This window comes from Heptranchias perlo, chromosome 2, assembly GCF_035084215.1.
Source record: "Heptranchias perlo isolate sHepPer1 chromosome 2, sHepPer1.hap1, whole genome shotgun sequence".
Lineage (NCBI taxonomy): Eukaryota > Metazoa > Chordata > Chondrichthyes > Hexanchiformes > Hexanchidae > Heptranchias > Heptranchias perlo.
In genome coordinates this window covers 47,175,017-47,197,970 of record NC_090326.1, presented here as the reverse complement: position 1 = coordinate 47,197,970, position 22,954 = coordinate 47,175,017, and the positions used below count along the sequence as shown (strand labels likewise).

General features: G+C 43.9%; 1 protein-coding gene across 1 annotated transcript in view; it reads left to right on the top strand.

Annotated features, from left to right (window-relative positions):
• nek11 (NIMA-related kinase 11) overlaps window positions 1–22,954 on the top strand; it is a 385,456-nt gene that overhangs the window by 354,772 nt on the left and 7,730 nt on the right. The gene's annotated exons all lie outside the window — the stretch shown is intronic.

Below are 22,954 nucleotides of genomic sequence, written 5' to 3'. Positions count from 1 at the left end.
ACAGGCCCCCTGAACAAGAATACCCAATTGGTAGTGAACATATCTTTAGAATTTAGTTGATGATTGATACCAGAATGATATGCTGTATTTTCCAGACTGAAAGAGAGATGCCTGGCTTTGAATAAAGGCATTCAAAAAACACAACTGGATAGCTGCCGGTTAAAGTGGTCTCACAGTTACTATTTCTGCCATGCCACACCTTTACCAACAATGCTAACAGTGTACATCAATGTGATGTCACTGGGAATGACGAGTGTGTGCAGAAAGCCATTACTGGACCCTATTGTCATACAAAAGTCTAGTACAATTAACTAATGGGAAGACTGTTGATGGTTTCAATGGTGTATAGTTTACAAGATTTTAATATGCTCAGAGAACAAGAGTACCATGGTACCTGTTACATAGACAAACATAGTTCTGGATAGTTCTCATAAATGACAGTAATCTAGTTGGGAATCTCTGATGACATCTAAACTGTGAAAGCAGTGTCACCTGAAATCCAACATTGGATTAATTAAAATTCACTGGATAGTATCCTATAAAATACAATTTTGCCTTTTGCAGGTGGATTTCTGTTTTTTTAGTGTTGTTGGAGTGTGTGAAAAGAATTATTCGTCATATTTTTCCTCATCATGGTGCTATTGAAGGGCCACATGTAGTGGGACCTTGAAGAATATCAGTTATGTGATTTAGATCCTGCAGTGTTATTGATTTTGAATTGCTTTGTAATTATATGATGGTGCTAACACTCTGCTCAAGCATCACAATTGGTGTGACTGTGCCCTTTCCCTGTTGCTACAAGAGCTGTGTTTGGATGAGTAAAAACATAGGAGCAAGATAACAAAATGCAGGAGGTTAATGTGGGCAGAAATGCTCCAGTACAGTGTTCCAGCCCTTCACCAAACTATACAAATCCCAATCCATTGGCTCCTACCCATTAAAAATATTGACACCTTTTGTTTAAAGTGTTTAAATATTGCTTGATATAATTTATTTTCAAACGTTCTTTTGTGAATGTTATAACCTATATTAGCTCCCGGTCCTCACAATTAAAATTTTCAGCCTTACGTTTAAATCTTTCCATGGCCTTGCCTCTCACCATCTCTGTTATCTGTTCCACTGCTACAGCTGCATCACCCCCCCCCCCCCCCACTCCCCTCCCCAGAATTTTCCACTTCTTGCTTTGGCCTCTTGTGTGCCTTCACCCCTTTACCCCCACCACTGGTAGCTGTGCCTTCAGCCATCTAGGTCCCACTTACTGGAATTCCCTCCCATAATCTCCTCCGCATCTCCACCTCCCTCTCTTTTTCAAGACCCTCCTTAAAACCCACCTTGTTGACCAAGCTTTTGGTCAGTCCTCCTAGTCTCTCCTCCTCTGTCTTGGTGCTTGTTTTCCATCATGCCTCTGTGATATGCCTTGCAATATTTTTTATGATATACGCACTATGAAAATGCAAGTTGTTGTTTGCAAGGTGAGGGAGGTTGGTGCTGTTAAGTAAAATCCCCAGTATAAATACCAAGTGCTCCTAGAACAGGTACATCATGTTTGTTTGTAAGGTAAAACTTCCTCTATTAGTCTCCAACTTCAGAAGAGCACTCCCGACTGCACTAGTGCAACATTTATACATTTCCCACACCTGTCACCTCGTTGCCTCTCTGATTGAGATTGCTAATTTGTGCTGAATTAAGAGATGTTTTCATGCTATGGGCCGGTACCTACTAGGATTTGGATTTAGAATACCTAAACTCAATTCTTGTAGGACCGTTGCAGCCAGAAAACAGAGGCGACTTGTATTCCATCAGTCTGTGCCATATTTGAATGCAGGTTCCAGAGGTCCCCTCATTGATACTTTGGCATTACACACTGAATAATGGAGCTAAAAGGGAACGGAAAATCTAGGGAGTATTTTTCAGTGACAATACTCCCTTGTTTTCTATTGAGAAAAATATATAATCACAAATGTAAGAAAAAACTGATTCTTTTTATGAAAATGTTAATTTATGATCTCCCTTGGAGACCTGCTAGGCTAACAGTGCGGAATTACCCAACTAATAGCATGCTTTTCCAGGCTTGGGCAGCTCTGGACCAGCTCCCATGACAGTCAGAAATAGTGACCTCCATTGCAGTAAAGAAACTTTAGATAAGGTTTTTCTAATTATATTTCTTTTCATAGAATCATAGAAAGGTTACAGCACGGAAGGAGGCCATTCGGCCCATCGAGTCCACGTGGCTCTATGCAAGAGCAATCCAGCTAGTCCCACTCCTCCACTCTTTCCCTGTAGCCCTGCAAATTTTTCCCTTTCAAGCACTTATCCAGTTCCCCTTTGAAGGCCACGATTGAATCTGCCTCAACCTCGGGCAGTGCATTCCAGATCCTAACCACTCCCTGTGTGAAAAAGTTTTTCCTCATGTCACCTTTGGTTCTTTTGCCAATCACCTTAAAGCTTTCAATATGATACAGGGAAAGACTTTCAATAAAAGGTATTGTCATTGGGCTTTCATACTCTTTAGATCACAGTCAATACTAAAAAAGGACTTAATGGGCAGCAATTTTGCAGAGGAAAGGAACAGTCAGCATATGCAGTAATACTGCTTGTGGGGGGTGGGGGAAAGGGGTTCAGTAGCTGTTGCAGTGTTATGTATATGAAGGCAGGTTCAGGAGTTGCTTTAGTGCTGCGTGTGGGCAGATTGAAGAGGTGTTGCAGTCTTATTCTCTTGGTGGAGATTCAGATGGTACGGGGGTGAAATTTGGGAGCACCAATTTTTGGTTGCCCCCCCCAAATTACTCCACACACAAATGGTGAGGCCCGTGGAGCCGTTGGTATTGGCCGTTACACTGAAGACGGCGGTGTGGTAGGAGTCCGCATAGGCAAGTGCTGCAAGTTTAAGTGGTCAGGTCTTCAGGGTTGGGATCATGGGGCTCGGGGAGGCAGCGATCAGGGGTCGTGGAGACATCGGGAGTCTGGAAGACATCGAGGGCTGGGGAGAGTGGTATCAGGGGTTGGGGAGAGAGTCGTTGGGGGTCGGGGGGGAGGGGGTCGGGAGATCGGGGGCCGGTTGACCTGGAGATCAGGGCGGAGGGGAGGGATATCGGAGCTCGGGGTCAAGGCCTGGAGGTCAGGGATTTTGGGACTGGTTGTGGCGGCGATCAGGGTGGTGATTGTGATAAGAACTTACTTTTTCTCTTGCAGGCGATCTTTAGGGATGGTTTTCCCTGTGCTGGTGCTGGCTGCCTCAGGGAAAACCAATATTGCAGCAAGGACCTGATCAGGCGTTAGGCCCCTTATTTGCATATGCAAAGAGCCTAACGCCAGCTTCAGGTGTGGGTAAAGGACGCTTCTTGTTTATCCTTATCCAATATGGCGGGCAGCGCACTTCCAGTTGGAAGTTTGCACGCGTTTCCTGCTCACCATTTTGGGGCCTTGAGCTATGCAGCTAAATTTAACCCCCTATGTGTTTGTGTGGAAATTTGATTGTTTCATTGTTATCTGTTTCAGTGTGCTTGGGTGGAGATTCAGGGGGTTTCAGTGCCATGTGCTTGGGTGGAGATTCAGGGGGTTTCAGTGCTGTGTGTTTGGGTGGAGATTCAGGGGGTTTCAGTGCTGTGTGTTTGGGTGGAGATTCAGGGGGTTTGAGTGCTGTGTGTTTGGGTGGAGATTCAGGGGGTTTGAGTGCTGTGTGTTTGGGTGGAGATTCAGGGGGTTTGAGTGCTGTGTGTTTGGGTGAAGATTCAGGGGGTTTGAGTGCTGTGTGTTTGGGTGGAGATTCAGGGGGTTTCAGTGCTGTGTGTCTGGGTGGAGATTCAGGGGGGTTCAGTGGTGTGTGTCTGGGTGGAGATTCAGGGGGTTTGAGTGCTGTGTGTTTGGGTGGAGATTCAGGGGGTTTGAGTGCTGTGTGTTTGGGTGGAGATTCAGGGTTTTTGAGTGCTGTGTGTTTGGGTGGAGATTCAGGGGGTTTGAGTGCTGTGTGTTTGGGTGGAGATTCAGGGTTTTTGAGTGCTGTGTGTCTGGGTGGAGATTCAGGGGGTTTGAGTGCTGTGTGTTTGGGTGGAGATTCAGGGTTTTTGAGTGCAGTGTGTTTGGGTGGAGATTCAGGGGGTTTCAGTGCTGTGTGTTTGGGTGGAGATTCAGGGTTTTTGAGTGCAGTGTGTTTGGGTGGAGATTCAGGGGGTTTCAGTGCTGTGTGTCTGGGTGGAGATTCAGGGTTTATGAGTGCAGTGTGTTTGGGTGGAGATTCAGGGTTTTTGAGCGCAGTGTGTTTGGGTGGAGATTCAAGGGGCATGATTTTAAATGAGAAAAAAGGGTGGGTTGGGGGCAGGGGAGGCAGTAAAAATTTTAAAAATCTAAAACTGGCCCCCAACCCGCCTCCATCTCGCCCACGGAGGCGGAACGAGGGGCGGGCAACCAACCTGCTCTTAGGAGGCGGGTTGGTCAGTAAAAGCTTCCAAGGAGGCTGCGGACCTCCATTTTTACAGATTTTTTGTTTTTAACCCCTGAGAGCTGAGATTCCCAGGCCTTCTACTTCATGCCACGTGAGAGAGGGCGAGATAGCCTGAAACTGCAGGTGAATGCCTTTATAGCACTGCTGTGGGCCCGGAAGAGCAGGAGTGCTGCCCCCAGGCCCAACAAGCCTACCTGCAGTGATCCCCCTCACGATCTCTGACCCCCTCACGATCTCTGACCCCCTCACGATCTTTGACCCCCACCACGATCTCCAACCCCCTCCCCCACGATCTGCGACATCCCCGCGATCTCTGATCTCTGCAATGACCCCCGACCCTGACCCCCCCCGTGACTGAGACCCCTGATGACTAACCCCCAATGACTGACAACCCCCCCCCCCCCACTGATGACCCCTGATGACTGACCCCCTCCCCGATAACTGAGCCCCCCGATGACTGAGCCCCCCGGTGACCCCTGACCCCCCCAATGACTGACCCCTGTTGACCTCCGAACCCTGATGACTGAGCCCCCCGATGATTGACCCCCCCCCAGTGACCCCCGACCCCCCCCCGCTGACTGAGTCCCCCCCTCCACCCCATCTAACACTTACTTTTTCACGTTCTCTCCCTGGCTGCTTTCCCATCTGACTGAAACCAGCCTGTCAATCAGGACGACTTGTCGGGCTGGAAACATACAGAAAAAAAACAAAAGACGTCCTTACGTCAAAATCATAAGGACATCTGGGAAACTCGTACTTCTGGGTTTCCCATCAGGAATTCCACAACCCCGCCCCCTTCCCAGCTCCCCGATAAAATCATGTCCAAGGTGTTTCACTGCTTTGTGCTTGGGTGGAGATTCAGGGAATTTGAGTGCCGTGTGCTTGGGTGGAGTTTTGGGGTTTTCTGTACTTTGTGTTTTTGTGGAGATTTGGATGATGCAATGTTATGTGCTTGTATGGAGATTCAAGAGATACTGCATTAATTTGTGTGTTGAGAGATCAAACAAGTCCCTAATCTGCTGCTGTGTGCCTCTAGGGGAAATATTGCAAGTGCTGAGTCCCTTTGTAAAGTAATTACATTAGAAATTCATAATGATGAATCCCAGGCCACATTAAGAGAGTATTTTAAAACCAGCATAAATATGAAAAAATACTAACACACTCTAAAATATATATAAAGCTTCACCTTCAATAACATCAAATCGGCCATTTAATGGGGAATAAAATTAATTTATTTTTACAATTTATTCGTCAACAATGGCTCATCTGCTGTTATTGCGGGGAAATAGAAGAGACCTTGGGCTCAATTTTAAAAGGGCAGCGGGATGGCAGCGGGGTGGGGGGGTGATTTGCGGGCGCCAAACCCGGAAGGCAATCGCAATCCTAATGAGGCCAATTGAAGCCTCTTCTGGGTTTCGCGCCCGGCAGCTAGCCTGTCAATCGGAAGGGGGGGAGGGGGAGAGACATCGGACATCGGCGGGGGAGAGATATCAGGGGCTCAATTTTCAAATGAAAATCCGGGTGTGTTGGGGGTCAGGGTGGGGGGGCGGGGGTATGCACGACCCAGAGTCACCTGCGTGCGTGAGCCGTTCCCGAACCTGGAAGCCAGCAGGATGATATTTAAACAAGCAAATGTAACTCATTGAGGTACTTAAGGTACTTTATTTTTTGCATTTTGGCCACTTAAAAAGATTTTGAACTTACCTGGGCGGCATTCCCACGGCTTCCGATTCACGCCTGGTGAAACCGAAGGGCCGGATCAGGCAAAAATAAAGTGAATAAATTAAATAAAATTACATTTCACTTTGTGAAAAAATAACTAAACATACCTTGCAAACGATGTCACCTGCACCCCCTGCTCCGTTATCCGATGTCTCTCCGATGTCTCTCCCCATATCCGATGTCCAATGTCGCCCCCCCCCTTCCGATGACCCCCCCCTGATGTCTGCCCCCCTCCGATCTTTTGCTTCCCCCCCACTCTCTCTTGCAACGGCTGATGAGGTTTCTCTCTCTCTTCCTCCCCCCCCCAACCTCGGATTTGCAGCCTGATTTATAGCCTGGCTGCCAGGCAGGAAACCCAGAAGAGGCTTCAATTTGCCTCATTAGGGTTGTGATCGCAACTCACCTACTTGCCTTCCGGTTTTGGTGCCCACAAATCACCCCCCGCTGCCATCCCGCCACCCTTTTAAAATTGAGCCCCGGACATCGGAAGGGGGGGAGGGAGACATCAGACACTGGAGGGTATGGGGGGGTGGGGAGAGAAACATCGGAAATATGGGGGGGCACATCAGACATCAGAAGGGGAGGGAGAGATATTGGACATTGATGCGACATCAGACATCGGCGGGGGGGTGGGGGGGGAGAGACATTGGAGAGACATCAGACATCGGAGCAGTTGGGGGTGCAGGTTACATTGTTTGCAAGGTATCTTTATTTTTTCACAATGTGAAGTGTAATTTTATTTCATTTAGTTACTTTATTCTTGCCTGATCCGGCCCTTCGGTTTCACCAGGCGTGAATCGGAAGCCATGGGAAAGCCGCCCAGGTAAGTTCAAAATCTTTTTAAGTGGCCAAAATGCAAAACAAAAGTACATTAGAGGTACATTTGCTTGTTTAAATATCGTCCCACCGGCTGGTGGGACTTCCGGGTTCGGGAACGGCGCGCGCACCCTGATGACTCTGGGTCATGCGCGGTCTTCAGCGGGTTGGAGCCCTGAATCCTGCTCGCTCCGAATTTCTCTGATTTTCTTTGCCCCTCACCCTGGCCCCCAAACGCACCCAGACTTTGCTTTTAAAATTGAGCCCCTTGCATTCATGTGGCATCAAATAACATCCTCAGGATGTTCGAAGTGCAGTCACAGGCCTTAAATAAAAAACGAAGAATTGTGGTTTTAAAAAATAAATATCCATTAGTGGCAGATAGGGATTGAAACCCATGGATACCAAAAGCCAGGAATTGAATCTCTTCGACATTAAATAATTTAAAAGAGAACAGAAGATTCTATTTGTTTTCAGTTTTGAAAACTTCTTTCAGCGGTAATAGAATATCGACAGCTACTGAGAGAAATATGTTTAACTTCATGAAAAAACAACAAAGGCTGGGTCAATGGTTCTAAAAGGTCAGGTAGTCCAAGTATCCCATCTTTTAAAAATTACCCACTTTAGTCATGGGGACTGTGATTGTCTGTCACTAACAGAACTGACTTGATTTTTAATCCAGTTTAGCAATAAAACTTTTCAAAGCATGTATTATTATTTTGGCCACATTAGGCAAATCCTGGTATGAAGTTTTTAGTCTGAGGTACTGAGTGAAAAGTTAGGAGCTTTTCCCCAATGAAGGGAAAATCAAAGGACAATTCACCCTGGCTCATATCCCTACATCTCCTTAAAAGAAAGAAAGAGCTTGCACATATACAGCACCTTTCACATCGCAGGACATCTCAATTGGATTCAATCCCCACTTTATGCTGAATTAACAGACCTGTCTGAATGAGAACTGTTGTGCTAAAATTGGCCTGAGCCCTACTTGGCTTCACAGCTTCACAGTCAATGAAGTCCAAACAGCAATGGTATTGCATAAAATTACATAGAATCTACAGAACAGAAACAGGCCATTCAGCCCATCTGGTCTGTGCATGTGTCTGTACTCCATATGAGCCTTCTCCCACTCTAATGATCTCTTCCCATCCTGGCCTGTATCCCTCTATTCCCATCTCCCTCATGTATGCACCAGGTTTCCCCTTAAATGCATCAGTGCTATCTTCTTCCACCAGTCCATGTGGCAGTGAGTTTCACATTCTCACTTCTCTCTGTGTAAAGATAAACAACCAGATAATCTGTTTTGGTGGTGTTGGTTGGGAGAAAGATGCCATGCAGGACACTGATACTCCCCTGCTCTTCTTTTATGTCCACCCAAGACGCCAAATATCTTGGTTTGACATCTCATCCGAAGGACAGCACCTCCGACTGCAGCATTCACTGTGGATTTGGATGGAGATTCGGGGTGTGTCAGCCTAGATTACGTGCTTAAGTCTCTGGAGTGGGGCTTGGACCCACAACTTCTGACTCAGAGGCGAGAGTGCTGTCACTGAGCCAAATCTGATGCTTAGCTGGTATGTTGACTATCACTGGCGGAGGTTTCAAATTAAGTTGTCTTCTTACCATTTCAGAGAATGAAGCACGATTCAGGGTAATCCAGAAAAAAGGGGTGAATTTTTATTTATTTTACGCCTAATTTAAACAGAAAGAGAATTTGTTCCAATAAAACAACCAGGGCAAAGTTTTGCAGTCGACAGATCAGTTCCATTTTAGTAGACACTGCTGCAGCAGGAACTTCAGTAAAACTCTGAGGCTCATGGCAGCTTTTACAGCACAGGCAGTTAAGCAATTATTTCTACCCACAAAAAAAACCTTCTAATTGATTGTTTGGTGTTGACTAACCCGCAGCAGTGAATATCTCATTATACTGATCCTGAAATGAAACACAATATGAAAAATGAGGGGAAGAATCAGCATAACTTTTTTTAAATGAACATAATGATGTCACTAAACTGTTATTATTAGTGTGGGGGAGGGGGTTTAGGAGAAGATAGAAATCAATGTTACACATGTAGGGGAGGGAAGTAATGTGAACCAGCCTAGCTGAATAATGCCCTCTCCAATGAAATCAGGTAGCCAAAACACCCTCAAAATGGCACAGAACAGGTGGGATGTGGGATTGGAAAGAAAGAGAATTTTTTTTTAAATCAGTGGACATTTATCTTACACTCAGGGTGAGAGAGGACCACAAGTCAACATTAATAACATGTTGCTGAGTTGCCTTTGTGCTCTTTAGCTGCCCTGTAGTCTTGATGATGTATTTTTTTCTGAAAAATTAATCATTCAATTGCCACTGGTATAAAAACATGAGATATTTCAGTTGCTGCGTGTATCTCCTAATGAGGCAGGTTTCTATATTCAATGCACAAACCCATGTTTCTCGAAATGTGATATCTGGCAAATGTCTACTGCATTTGCTAGGCGATGTATTTATTTTTTGCTTGACATTTATAAGTTTAACACATTTCAGATAAGATGGGTTCTGATTAATTACAGAATATAAATCAGGCTTCTAGCAGCCTACTACATGAAGTTAATTATGTGCGAGCTGAGTTTTAAGAAATATGTACAGTGGTCACAGTGGCAGATCCTCCTCTAATTAAAACCGATCTTTATAGAAGAGAGCATTGCATTCCTAGATAGCAGGGACTCGTGTATTTCATTTTTCTAATTTTCTCCCCTTCTTTCCAGAAAGACTCTGATTCATGCTAAGCTATGGTACCATGGGCACCTGCAGCCCTCTGCTACCATGCTCAGGTGGCCATTCATTATGTGCGGCCCAATTGGTGAGTGTCAGCAGGCTATTTATCAGTGGCAGGCAACACAGATGAGCTTGATCCACTCCTTGGTGAACATCGAAAGATGTGCACTTTCCAGAAGTCGCCGGCTAGTGATCAGGAGCAGGAATCCTGGCTGATCCCTTCACAACCACCCCCCACCCACCCCCCCACCCCGCACCCAACCTCAGTCAAGGCACACTGAGGTCAATTTTGACAAACCAAATCTCACTCAAACAGATCAGTTAATTCAGCACAAATTGGAGATCAAAGCTGGGATCTTTTTTTGTCTGCAGAGTTTAGTACCATACCGGGCACTGAATTATACACAGTCATAGGGAGAGGTCAGAATTGTAAATTCCTAACTCGAGAGGGACCCTCAGGAACCCAACATGTCGCCTTTAAATGCTAGACAGCACTTTAACAAAGTTTGGCAGAATTTATATAGAAATCAACTCTCTCGCAGTTCTAACATTGTAAAGATCCCAGGGGATGTTACCTCCAACACATGCTCTGTGCACCATCACAGAAGCACATTTAAACAGGCAGTCTATCAATTGATTTTAAACTTGGCATCTCTGAAGTACTGATCTCAACAGAGTGTGCTGATAGAATCACTGGATGGTGCCTTTCATGCTCTTCTATGCAGCTGGGCAGATGGTCGCTGCCATTACAAGAGCATTTGTGGCCAGCTCACGTGGGTTTAATTCCTGGAGTGGGTACAGGTGGGAGCTTTTGGGCAGCAGGTTAAAAGATGTTGCTGCAGATTAAAAAGTGCTGCTTTGATCATTTTGAGAAGCTCTGTTTAAAAATTCTGATCTCTGGGACTGGACAGTCATGACTTACAGCAGTGAAAGACTGTCGGTTTTATAAAGGCCTACTGAACTGGCACTGGTACGATATGATACTGCCTGTCAGGCAGATGTGAAGTCAATATTCTGATTCTCGTATTTGTGAGTGCTGGATTTGGAGCAGAAACTCTTGCCAGTATTGACACATCCAGGAGCCACTGTCATATACGTGGGTGAAAGAGAAACTATGGGCCTGGAGGAAGTGGGGAGTAGGACGTGAGGCTTGGTAATGACTGGGAGCAGGGCTGGAAGGCCAGAATGCATGAGGCAGGGGCAAGGAAGACGAGGGGACCCGTGTTCCAAGGCTGGAGTGGGGCTCAGGCCTAAGTGGGGAAGGAGCTGCTGCAGGGTTTGGAAGGAGGGAGCAGCTGGTCTGTAGAGCAAAGTGAGTGTATTCTTTGTGCGTGTGCACGCCTTTTGTCTCCTGTACGTGCACATACATCGCTCATGTCGGCATCAGCAAGAGAAGCATCAGAGGACCTCAGAGTGCTGGAATACAGGTGGCACTTCTGGTATTCTCGGCTAATGGACAAAGGTGTACTGGGGTTGAGAGGATTCAAAAGGTCCATTGGGATGCATTGGGCCCTGCTTTGAAGAGGTGCAGCAAAGCTAATGGAGCTATTGGAAAGTAGGTTAGGCACATTTATGGGTGAATTTGAGATTCTTTTGTGTGAACTGTTAAAATTTTGGGGTGGATAGGAAGATTGTCATATTGGCTGTATCTCGCAGAAAATTCTTTGGTGGAATGCGATTTCTTCTATTGGTTGTTTTATCTAGAATGTGATTGGTTATCTTTTGTGGAATGTGTTTTCACGAGAATGTAATTGTTTGACACTTAACTTATTAGAAAGATGAAACATGAGCCTACACTGAGCCATTCACAAACTGTGTATAATACTTTGGACGACCAACATTACAGGATAATTACAAAAAAAATTTTTTTTACTAACATGTATCAATCCATTAAAAAAAGCAAACCAAGCACTGGGGTTCTTATCTAGAGGGATAGAATTGAAAAGCAGAGAAGTTATGTTAAACTTGTATAGAACCTTGGTTAGACCACACTTGGAGTAGTGTGTACAGTTCTGGTCTCCATATTATAAAAAGGGATATAGAGGCATTGGAGAGGGTGCAAAAAAGATTCACAAGGATGATACCAGAACTGAGAGCATATCCTTATCAAGAAAGGCTGAACAGGCTGGGGCTCTTTTCTCTCGAAGAGAGAAGGCTGAGGGGTGACCTGATAGAGGTCTTTAAGATAATAAAAGGGTTTGATAGAGTAGACGTAGAGAAAATGTTTCCACTGGTGGAGGAATCCAAAACTAGAGGTCATAAATAAATCCAATTGGGAATTCAGGATAAACTTCTTTACCCAAAGAGTGGTAAGAATGTGGAATGCACTACCACAAGGAGTAGTTGAGACAAATAACATGAGGGAGAAAGGAACAGAAGGGTACGCTGATAAGGTTAGATGAAGAGGAGTAGGTGGAGGATCGTGTGCAGCATAAATGGCAGCATAGACTAGTTTGGCCGAATGGCCTGTTCCTGTGCTGTAGACTCGATGTAAATCTCTCAAAATCAGCTTGTCTCACTTATATCATCACCAACTTAGTAATAAATATTTTGATGTGTTTTTAAAAGTTCATGGAATTATAATTGGGCCGTTTTTCAGTAGCAGCAGTGAATATTACCATACTACCTTTTTAACGTCCATTTTAAATCGGCAAGCTGAGAGTTTGGAATGGAGCGAGAAAACAGTGACAGCCCCATAATCAGTTTATTTGCACAAACATCAATGGTGCTTTCGCACATTAAGAGAGAGTGCTCTGGCGGATTCAACCAGGTCAGGGAAATTTGCAATGAGTGAAGTGGGCAAATTTCCAAACTGGCAATTTTCTGGGTTTCACTTGCACAGTTCCCCCCAGTGAAAACACTCTTGCTAGTGGGAAATTATAGGCTCTGATTTTTAATCTATCATGAACTAGGGGCCTAGAGATAGGGGTTATAGCCTCAACATAAGGGGTCGGTCATTTAGGACCAAGATGAGGAAACATTTCTTCAGAGGGTTGTGAATCTTTGGAATTCTCTACCCCAGAGGGCTGTGGATGCTGAATCGTTGAGTATATTCAAGATTGAGATCGATAGATTTTTGGACACTAAGGGAACCAAGGGATATGGGGATAGGACAGGAAAGTGGAATTGAGGTAGAAGATCAGCCAGGATCTTATCGGATGGCGGAGCAGGCTCGAGGAGCAGTATGGCCTACTCCTGCTCCTATTTCTTATGTCTTCATCCCAATTCTCCTTCAATTTGAAGTATAATGTATATTTTATCTGTCCCCGGAAGACCATTTCAAATTAACTTCCCAAGTATGCTCCCAAAATTGTCTCATTTGATAGGTATACAGATTGAGAACAGATGCTGAAGGGCAGAGGCTAGGTACAGGGAGGGAGAGCAATTGTGCTGGTGAGCTATACTATTTGCTGTTGGTTTCAGAGCATTGACAGAAGCCTGAAAACACACCTGGGAGGGACAGCAGGAAAACACAAAAAGTGGAAGTAGGGAATAAAAAATAGGGTTCATTCTCTGGGCATTCCCAGCGACGAACTGTTCTTGCAGGGCGTACTGGTCAGGAAATTGTAGGCCTTGTATGAAGCCCCTGATTTTCCATCCATTATGGAGAGAAAGCAGGAAAGTCCTGCTAATCACTTCCTGAACATGTTTCATTATCATGACCCAAATGAAAATCAGAGACCAGCAAGCAAGACTTGATTGGAAATCACTGCTAAGGTAGTTTGTTTTTGAACAAATTTGTCCAAATTGTCCTTTTGGCAATTATTTTCCAAGGATCACTCTCCAATTGGCTTCTAAACCAACCTCTGTGTGCACAGGTCATTAACAGGCTGCATCCTTAAAATTCTTAATTGTTGGAAAGTTCATTGCTGACAAAAATAATCAAGGTGCTATCTATCAGACCCTTCAACTCATAATTTATTTTATTAAACTTGACTACAGTGTTCCTGCAGTGGTGTACACTGTTATTAGCTTGGATCAAATTGCTGGATGTTATTTCCTGAAAAGATGTCACGTGTGAGATTTTTTACCCGCCAAAGCTGTTAATCTCTTATAAAAGTCAATATCTCATAAACCTCTTATAAACATCTTCAGTGAGTCACATCAAGCAGCCATAGACCAGCAACAGCTGAAAGCACAAATTGCACCCTGTGTAGAATGCAGAAAATTCTGAAATATTACAAAATGCTGGAAGTACATAAAAAGCATATTTGGTAGCATTTAAAAAGACAGATTAATGTCTTGGGTAGAGTCACTCTACCTCACTTTTCCTCTTTTTCTTCCTTGTTTCCAGCATTTTATGTTTTTATATCAGATTTTCTTTTCTTTTTATTTTATGTACACATGCATATGTTAAACCTTTAGAAAACACTGGTCAGGCAGCTAGAGACCAGAGAGTCTCAGGTCAGTTATGGGCAATCCATAATTTGAGGTAAAATTAGAAATGCATGGGTTAATCAATGACAGCAACGTGCATTTTTAAAGGCAAATTGTGTTTGACAAATGTAATAGTTTTTTAAGCAGTGGTCTAGGCTGAAGGCATGGCTGCCGATGGTGGGGTGGTAGGGCTGAAGGAGGTTACAGAGAGAGCTAGAGGTAGGATCATGAAGAGGTTTATAACCATGAGGATGAGAATTTTAAATATAGGCATTGGGGGATCGGGAGCAAATGTAGGTTAGCAAGGACAGAGGCGATAGGTGATTGGGAATTGGGGTAAGATTAGTTCTGGTAAGAAGAGCTTTGGATGAGCTGAAGTTTATGGAGAATAGAGGATGGGAGGCCATCCAGGTGATCTTTGGAATAGTCTAGTCTGGAGGTGACATAAGCATGGAAAAGGGTTTCAGCAGCACATTGGCTGGGGCGGGGGCAGAGTCAGGTGATGTTATGGAGGTGGAAGTAGGCAGTCTTTGCGATGGAGTGGATATGGGGTCAGAAACTCAGCTCAGGGTCGAATAAGACACCGAGGTTGCGAACAAAAAAACCTTTGATAAAGTCTACTAAGCATGGTTAAGTCTTGTGAGATTGGCAGGCAGATTTTGGGCTGGATAAAGAACTGGTTGCAGCTCTGTAGGTAGAATGGTAGTCGCTGTGTGTGGGGTTCGGTCACTAGTGCAGTCCCACAAGGATCTTGTTGGACCTATTGCTCTTCACCATCTTTATCGATGATTTGGAGGAATGCAGTTGGCGCAAAGATATACATGAGAGTCAGGACCTTAGATGATAAAAATAGATTACAGGCAGATCTAGATGTGAAGGGTAATGGCCAGTCTGTGTCAAATGACTTTGAATATAGAGAAATATAATGTAATGCACTTGGTTAGGGCAACTCCAGGCCTGTATGTACCAAACAGGTTTATGTGCTCAAAGCTGCTGAGGGGGAGAAAGACCTGGGGATTATAGTGCACGAGTCATTCAAGGTCAGTGACCAATGCCACGAGGCTATTGCAAAAGCAAACAGGGTGTTAGGATGTATTACCAGGACAATTAAATATAAAACTAGAAAAACTATCCTTTCTCTGTATAAGTCCTAGGTCATGCCACATCTGTAATACTATGACCAGTATTGGTCCCCTCACACGGAGGAAGATATAGTAGCTCTGGAAAAGTTTCAGAGAATGGCCACTAGATTCATATTTAGTTTAAGGACTCTTAGCCATCAGGATTGGCTGGGAAACCTGAGGCTTTTTACTGCAGAAAAATGTAGACTGCGAGGAGATTTAATTGAGGTCTTTTAAAAATGCTCCTCTGGGCCCCACATAGAAAGGTTTTTTTAACTTCCCTTGGCGGTCCTCACTCTCTTTGCAACAGGTTGACGTGGTGAACTGGCCACGGCAGCTCATGGGATGGTTAAAATTCTATCGGTGTCTCATGTACATCATGGGACCCCAATTTACATTGATTAACGAGGCGTCTGCTGAAGTCCGGCGGGAGATTATCATTCCCTCATACTATCCTTTAACTCACAACGTTTGCCTTTATTAGAACTCAGTAATTGGAATCCAAGTTGCCATCTGGAACTTCATCCAAATGGCTATTTTTGATGTCTGGGCCTAGGCAGTGAATGTTGTCAAGCTATTTGACTGCGGGAGACATCACAGCCCAGCCTGATTCTTACCTCATCTGATTCTTGCCCCACACAATGTCTGCACATGTGCACGTTCCAGCAAGGGTCACAAGCATGAGCAGGAACCCAGAATCTTTTCACCTCCTTTGCCCAGAGGCACTGAGGTCAATTGTAGTGCCCATATTGTCAAACCAGCTATACACTGCCTTTACCAACTGAGCCATAAAGAGGGCTACAATCATTTTATAAGTTTTACTATCTGGTGATTTCTAAGATCTCCAATCTAACCCAGAAATTAGAGGGCCAGTTTTATTAATTCATGCCCCTGGCATGGAGCTTTGCCCACCATGACCACATATTGGGAATCTGGGTATGGGGTCAGTGAGCATTGCAGGATGTTCCTTCCATTCATTTTAGATATTAAAAAAATGAGATGTCCAATCAAGGGCTGGTGCTGGCAGCATTTATCATGACATGCACATGCCACCTCATCCACATCTGCTTTCCAGGCTCTGTGCAATTTGTTTTTCCAAATTGTTTACTGTCATGTACCTGTACAGTAATAACAGTGTCAGTAAATCTAATAAAATCTCTGAAGGTAATTACCCTGCACTTTACAGCACCGGAGAGCAATTCTCTAGTCATTATTTGGTTGCTGACAAAGACTGCAATCATTGCAATTCATGCTTTAGGCAATTGTGATATCTATACCATGTGACTACATTCAAGACAGTTACATTCAAGACTGTAACCCAGTATTGCGTGCACCACTGACTCCGCAACTACCTGCCTTTAATGTCGGAAAACGTCCCAAGGCACTTCACAGAGGTGTAATCAGAAAAAATGGACACTGAGCCAAAGAAGGAGATATTAGGAGGGTGACAAGAGGTGGTTTTTAAGGAGGGTAGTGGAGGGATTTTGGAAGGAATTCTAGAGCGTGGGGCCTGGGTAGTTAAAGGCATCCTTAACTGGAGGAAATTGCAGCTTACCCAATATTGGATGTCAGGCAATCAGTTTGACAGGACAGAGACTCCAGAGGTGTCGAGAGAGGTGCTGGTGAGGAAGAGCTGGGTGTCAGCAGCAGACATGTAATGACTAGTGTCTCATACAGAAACCACTTTGGAATTGAGAAGTCGGTTTTGTGCTTATCCCCAATGTCTGGCTGAAATGTTTAAATTTAGTTATAAATAACATTTTGCATTTGTATAGTGATTTTAACCTAATAAAACATTCCAAGGTGCTTCAAATATGAGAGAACAGGTCAAGAAGTAGTAGAAGAATCAGGAGAGTTGACTGAAAACATGGCAGACATGGAAGTGGCAAAGCAAAGACGTGTACAAAGGGAGTTCTGTTGGGTAGGACCTAGGCAGTTGAAAGCACTGCCACCGAGTGAGGAATGCAGGAATGAATAGGCTGGGGTTGGAGGACTGTCGGGTATGGGCTGGATGTAGTGCTGGAAGAGGTTGCAGAAGTAGGTTGGGGCAAGGCTTTGGAGGATGTGAAAATTGGGACAAGGATTTTGAATTCGCTGCATGTTGAGACAGGGAGCCAGTAAAGGTCAGTGAATATAGGGATGACGGGCAACTGGGATTTTGTGCAGGGCAGGATGTAGGTGGCAGAGTTTTAGACAGAGTTTGAGTTTGAGTAGGGAGGAGCTCTGCAGGCCAGTGAGAAGCTGAGTCTGGAGATAACAAAAGTGTGGATAAGAGTTTTAGTGGTGGTTTGGGCGAAGTGAAGGCGGAAACAGGTAATGTTGCAGAGATATAAAATATGCGGTGTTAGTGAATAGGATATGGAATTTGATGCTCAACTCTAGGTTAAACAGGATATCAAGCTGCATATCAACTAGTTCAACCTATTTGAGCAGCTGGGAAGGAGAATGGATTTAGGGAAAGGGCAAGGAGTTTTTGGCGAGAGCCAGATTAAATGGCTTCAGTTTTTCCGTTGTTCAACAGGAGAAAATTATGGCTAATGCAGGACTTGATATCAGCTAGACAATTTGACAAACCAAGGATAATCATGGAATCAAGGATGTTGAAGGAGAGGTAATGCTGTGTGTTATTTGCATAAATATAACAATAAACTCTGTGTCTGTGTAAAAGAGGGATGATTTTACATATGCGCACTCCTGGTGCAGAGCCTCACCCACCAAGAGCGTATATTGGGAAATTGCATGATTTTCATCTATTGTAAAATTGGCCCTAATTGTCTTCAAGGAGCAGCATGTAAATGAGGATGAGAAGTGGGCCAGGGATGGTATTAAAATGAGTATATAAGCAATTCCTTTTTGAAAGTTACTATTGCATCTGCTTCCTCCACCCTTTCAGGCAGTGCATTGAAGTTCATAACAACTTGCTGCATAAAACAATTTCTCCTCATCTCCCCTCTCATTCTTTTGCTAATGTAAGGAATCTTACAACACCAGGTTATAGTCCAACAAATTTATTTTAAAATCACAAGCTTTCGGAGATTATCCCCTTCATCAGGTGAATGAATTCTTTTGCTAATTATCTTAAATCTGTCCTCTGGTTACCGACCCTCCTGCCAGTGGAAACAGTTTCTCCTTATTTGCTCTATCAAAATCCTTCATAATTTCAAATAAAACTAGAACTGATTGGATTATGTCCCATTTGTTTGGATGGCTGCTACCAGTTGTCCTAAATTAAATAACTTTGCTGCCTCTCATACTTATCTAATCTGTCAGACAGCAAACGTTACACTAAAGGGTTATCACAGTTTGAACACTCAGCTATAAAACCCCACCTTGTCTAGCCCAGAGACATTTATGCTTTGGGTTTTGCCTCCAAAAGTGACTACTGTGCATTTAAAGCAGGAAATCTTTCAGTGACTAAGCCAGTGGATGATTGTGATCCCAGAGTTGGTGTCCCATGTGTCACTGTCTCAGTAAATTATAGTGGTTAACCAAAGCAAGGTAAGATATCAACTTCCAGTTATATATTGGTAACAAGTCAGAGTAATAGATTGAATCAAAGACTTTAAAGTTGACTCTAACCTTGATTTATTCAACATCAACAACTTTGATATAGCACCTTTAACGTAGTAAAACTTCTCATGGCGCTTCACAGCAACATTATCAGACAAAATTTGACACCGAGCCACATAAGGAGATATTAGGACAGGTGACCAAAAGCTTGGTCAAAGAGGTGGGTTAATTCAGTGAGTTTCTTTAATGGAAGATCATATTACATAAAGACGTTGGCCCGGTGACAATGTGATGCTGTCTTTGTGATAACATACCTCATAGGGGCCACAATGAATATGAACAACAAGCTATAAACAACAGCATGCATTGCATAATATCACAGACTGATGAGTACTACACCGCTCTTGAAGAAGGGAGTACCCACACTAAAACTGAAAGCTGTTTTTTAAACTCGTGCTTTTAGCTGCAAACTGTAATGAACACATACATTTAGTTACAAGTGCTGGCATATCTCAACAATTTCATTGTTTCAATAGTACACCATATTTCCACAACTCAAGGATCCAATGGGACAATGCAAATTCTGTTTTTCTTCAAATTTGATGGTTGGTCAATTCTATGTAGAAATCTGCTGCCCAATGGTAGCCATGGTAAGTATCCTTTTTATGCAGATACCACGCGTTTGACTTCCTTCCAGGTACTTGGAATGATCACAGTGACTAGGAGAGTTGCTTTGTTACAATACAATGCTTTTACAGCAAGGTCTAGTTTGACTCGAAATTAACCCACTGTAGCAGGAGAAGGCTTTTGATTAACTGCTAACCCACTGACAGCTTGATGAAACTAAGAATGCAGCAAGCTCACATTCGGTCACACTAATCAGTTAGCTCTTGATGTTGTCAAAGTTGCTCTCGTCCATGGGAAAAAGAGGCTGTCTTTTTGCTTCCGGTTGTGAGCATTACCTGAAACTCACAGCAATATTTGTGATCCCAGACGATTTCCTATAGAAACACAGAAAATAGGAGTAGGAGTAGGCCATTTGGCCCATCGAGCCTGCTCCGCCATTCAATTTGATCATGGCTGATCCTCTATCTCAATACCATATTCCCGCTCTCCCCATACCCCTTGATGCCTTTTGTGTCTAGAAATCTATCTAGCTCCTTCTTAAATATATTCAGTGACTTGGCCTCCACAGCCTTCTGTGGTAGAGAATTCCACAGGTTCACCACCCTCTGAGTGAAGAAACTTCTCCTCATCACAGTCCTAAATGTCCTACCCCATATCCTGAGACTATGACCCCTCGTTCTGGACCCCCCAACCAGGGGAAACATCCTCCCTGTATCCAGTCTGTCTAGCCCTGTCAGAGTTTTATATGTTTCAATGAGATCTCCTCTCATTCTTCTAAACTTAAGTGAATACAGACCGAGTCGACCCAATCTCTCCTCATATGACAGTCCTGCCATATCAAGGGATCTTGAATTCAAGGGATACTTGAATTCAAATCAACATTTTTAAAATGAGCAATTAAGAAAATCACTAAGTACACGGTTTCAGATTATGCACATAATGACTAGAGGTCAGCACTTCCATTATGTGAGATACATTCGTCTGCTCATTAAGGGCTCAATAATAGAAAATTAGCAAACAGATTTTTACCATGAGGATCTAATGGTTTTATTATTATTTGACTGCGCCATTCTATTCAGCTCTATGGTTAATGAATAGGGACACTAACATTTTATAGTTGTATTTCAGTTCATTGTAAGTGGGTTCCATTACTTATCCAAAAGATTATAAACCTATTCCTCCCTCCCTCAGTTTTGTGATGCCTCATTGTTTCCACTTCTTCTAGCTATTAGAACGTGTGCACTAGCGGCCAGCAGTGACTCTGCCTCTGTTCCCTTTCTCCCTGTTGGGAAGTACTTGTCTCTAATTGGTACATCTATAGTTGGCAGAGCTGAGTGTATCAAATAACCTGGTAGAGACTCATGGATGGTGACCCATGTACCACTTTGTGACACAGTGGGCTGGATTTTCCTCCGTTACACCGCCTGAAATCAGCTGGGATCGCCGCGGGAAAATGGGGTGGTGAGGTCTACCATTGCTTCACTGACCTGATCTTGATTTCTGGCTTGGGGTTGTGACAGTATATGGGGAGGGGGTGGGGAATGAAGTCCCAAACCGACAAAAAACTGCGGCAAGAGGAGAATCCGTCCCAGTTTATTTTTTTCCACAAAACTCTTCATAAACAATTCTTTTTAGCAAAATAAAAATAGTAAAATTAGAAAGAAATGTTTTTAGATTCTTTTTTCTATATACATATAATCTTACAGTCAGCTGCACTAACAGAGATAGTGAAAACCTTTATCACTCTATCTAAATATTTGATTGATAATCCAAATCAAGAATATTTAATAATGTAGCAAGGTACAAATTATTTCTGGTAGATTGGATTAGGTTTGGCCTGGACTGACCCAGGAGAAGGAAAAGACTTTTGTTCCTCCAAATAGTGAATGACTAGCTACATTTCACATCGAGCTTATGTTCTGTTATTGTTAATATTTTATAATCAGTTCTTAGAAGCAAATAAAAATTTCAAATCAAATAAAAATGTCTTAATCTGAGCCGATATTGCTCTTGTGAGGTATGGCCTTTTCTCACTCCGGGCTATTTGAGTCATCGTCACAATTGTAGATCTTTCAAGACTTCATTTCAAACGCTAACATTTTGATCCCTTGTGTGCGCAGAGCCTGGTTCACCCTCAACGTGGTAGTGCACTTTGCAGAGCCCCTGTGAAATCGTTGTGCCATTGGTTCTGTTGTCTCATTACCTTTGGTCTTTTATTTTGCTGGTAACTACAGAACACTGGTATTTACATGGATTTCTCTCAAGAGGAAATTACTGTTCAGTGGAATTGCTGATTCATGGGGGTCGATTTTGCAATGGTGGCAGGTTGGCAGTGGGGGGAAGGGGGTTGTGAAGGTGCGTGTGGCAAACCCGCATGAACAAACCTTACCATTTTCGACACGATCGCATGTTGATTGCTGCTGATTAACGTCCTCTCCGGGTTTCGCGCCCGGCAGCCAGTCTGATTGGGTCATCCGGCGCTGGAATAGAAGACCTGAGGTGGGGGGGGGGGGTTGGTGAGTGTAAGATCCAGGGGAGAGTGGGAAATTGGGGGTGGAGAGGGGATGATTGGGGGGGAGGGGAAGATCGGGGGAGGAGAGGGGACGATCGGGGGTGTGAGGCAGACATCAGGAGGACATCAGGGGGGTGAAGAGGGGGAGATCGGAAGGACATCGGGGAGGGTGAAGAGGGGGAGATTGGAGAGGAGACATCGGACATCGGAGCAGGGTGCAAAGGTAGGTTCATTTTGTGCTTTAATTTCCTTCTATGGTGTTTTATTTAATTTGTTTCTTTTTCCCTTATCTGGTCCACAAGGCATGACTCAGAAGTGGTGAGCAAACCACCCAGGTAAGTTAAAAATCATTACAATCACTTAAACTGTCACATGTAAAGTGCCTTAAGTACCTCAATGAGGTACATTTGGCTCTTTAACTGTCATCCCACCGGCTTTAATTGCCAGCGGGACTTCCGTTTCTGGGTCACCCGCGCGCACACAGGCGTGTCCCTGGGAAACTCGGAAGTCGGTGGGTTGGAGCCGGCTTCCGAACCCGAACAGGATTTCCGCAATTTACAGAGCCCCCCGCCCCTAATGTACCCGCAATTGCCCCCTAAAATTGAGCCCATGATCTTAGCTTGTCTGTCAACACCGATTGCTGGAAAGAAGTGCATTTTTATTATCATCAATTCACATTTTAATCTTGGAGACTGAACTGCACAATAGAAGGATTGCACTTTGAGCCTTTGTATTATTAGCACCTTATTTACAAAGTAATTTAAATAATTTAAAATCTCTCTACTCTGTTGCAACCTATCTATTAGCATCTCATTTTGTATAAATTTGAAACAGGAGAAATGGGATGTGGTGAGAAAGTGCTTCTAATAAGAGGATCTGATTGTAATCACAAGAAATGATTTAACCTCTGATGAGGGTGGATGATTGAGTCTACAGGTTGGCACCAGGAGTAAAAAGTTAATAATTGGGAGATGTAACAGGCTAAAATGAAGAATTATGCAAACAAATTGCAGATCCCATATGAAAGCGTTGTGCCATTGGTTCTGTTGTCTCATTACCTTTGGTCT